Raw genomic sequence first — 2303 nt, 5'->3', positions numbered from 1 at the left:
ATGAAATAATGTTTTATGATTAAAATTATTGAAGAATTTGTTTTTGGAATGATGATATTTAAAATTCTTCAAAATTTTGTGTAATAAAAATTTGTTCCTCAGAAGAATTGTAATAAATCCAATCAGCATATTTTGATTTAATAATCAAATCACTTTACCTCTATTAAAAAAGAAGGTCTATGAAAATAAACCAACAAAGTATTGAATAAGATGACAGAGCAAATAAAAATATGTATATATATACTTTAAATAATAGTAATGATAAAAAAGATGTAGTAAAACATTGAATTCAAATTTAAGTTGAGAGTTCCTATAAATTAACTCCAGTTTATGGTACTCTCTATGAAAATATTTTAAATACAAGTAAAAAAAAACTTCTTTTGAAGGAGATGGTCAGGACTGCGGTCTAGAAGGAAGAAAAAATACTAATAACTGTTTATTTATTTTCTGGTCGCATATTGGTCCCAGAGCGGAAAAAAATGCGATTTTCAAAAGCGTTGATTTCTATTATCTAGTTTGTGATTCTCACACTATATAAGCTACAGGGTCTTGAAACAGCATGATTGTTTTCCCTGTTTATAGTTTGACCAAATTACACACTACACTAAATGAGTGATACATAATTGTATGAGAGGGGGAGAAAAATTATAAAATTTTTCCCATACTATACGATGGTCAACTAAGCCACTCATCAGTCAAACTGGGCAAACAAAATTAGATCGCTTAACAACGTTATATGTTACGAAGTTTAAATAAGCATTGAGAACAGCTATAATTACAAAAAAAAGCTCTGGCTTCCTCCAAAATATGCAAGGTCTCTTTTCAAACTAGACGTAAAGATTAGAACAAAAATCACCAGCCTTTATCTGCCTATCCCATCACAACACCGCAAAGAAAGGAAATGAACTACTTGGCACAAACCTCTTAATGTAAATGTTTTACGAATTCGGTATCACTCCATTGGGCGCCAGAATCAAGTGTCCGAAATACATCCTTCAGATTGCCTACAACAAAAATTTTCAAAAACAGAGGACTGCAAAAGACCCACCAGACATGCTCGAAAACGAAAAGAAACAGAAGTTCTTGAGAAAGTCTGCATGAAAGTAGACTTCACTAAGCAGGGTTACGGATCTTCAAGTAATTGCAACACTGCCCGACGTTTTTTCAATGATAGCAATGTCACAAGAGCAACAACGGGAGTCGGAAAAACTCTGATCCACCGGATCGCTACCGGTATACCGCTATGGTGCTCAAATTGTCGACCTCTGTTGGTAGATCATCAAAGGTTCGTTCCACAAGCTACTCAACACTTTGGATCCTTTTATCAAGAACAAGGGACCCAAACCAAAGAAACATCATCTGGAAATCATTGATGCAGCTAAGGAACAATTACTCTAAGTTCATTGAATTTGAAATCGTGTCTTTTCAATTAGAACAACTTTTGATTTGAATACCTAGTTTTATTATCTTCAAAATTCTCCAGTATTTTAAGCTTCCTCAAATTTTTAATTTTAAACATTATTTAATTTAAATATACACTCAAAATACTCCTTGCAACTTGTTTTGATGAGTACAACCTACTCCGAGAATTTCAGAAATTTTTATCTTGCCAATAGGCTTTCTCATTAGTTTTTTTTAATTTTCTTCAAAATCCCAATAACAACAGTTGAACTTGATGTATTTTTTTGTTCTGAGTCGAATGAGACCGGCCCCAGGTTTCTATGTTAATCCGTTCTCGAGATATTGAATTTTTTCCGATATTTGGCCATTTGGACCCAGTGTGCGACGTTTCGATCTACCTTGTAGGCTTGATAAAAAGATACAGAGGTAGAGTAAATCAGTGTAACTATAAAATATATAACATGAAGATCAGGAAGGAGAGGATATGTAAGATCAGTGGTTGTCTAAGATGAACTGACAGGATGAGTTTATGAAACTAGCCAAAATACTCATAGGGTGGAAACTTCACTCTGCAAAGTACGAGTATGCAGTCACGAAGGGGAATGTAAGTCTTATTGGGTGCGAGCCATAGGCCCTTATGATAAGAATAAAAGGTGTAGGACAGAGGTGACTATCAGGAACTAGCGTGCAATTAAAGGCATCAGATACTTCAAAAAATAGGTGGAAGAGTATACTGAATCTAGATGTGTCTGTTTACTATTTCCGGAGAGGTGCCGATACCCAGGTAGCACTGGAGTAATCAAACTGTTGAAAAAGCAAAGGTCTGTGAGAGGCCAGTCCTGTAAGAAAGGCCTGTGAGAGACAAGTCCTGTATGAAAGGCCTGTGAGAGGCAAGTCCTGTA

The sequence above is a fragment of the Halyomorpha halys genome, unplaced genomic scaffold, assembly GCF_000696795.3.
Source record: "Halyomorpha halys isolate HHAL.00 unplaced genomic scaffold, Hhal_1.1 Scaffold131.1, whole genome shotgun sequence".
In the NCBI taxonomy this organism is placed as follows: domain Eukaryota; kingdom Metazoa; phylum Arthropoda; class Insecta; order Hemiptera; family Pentatomidae; genus Halyomorpha; species Halyomorpha halys.
The sequence above is the reverse complement of the archived record's forward strand: the minus strand, read 5'-3'. Positions refer to the sequence as shown.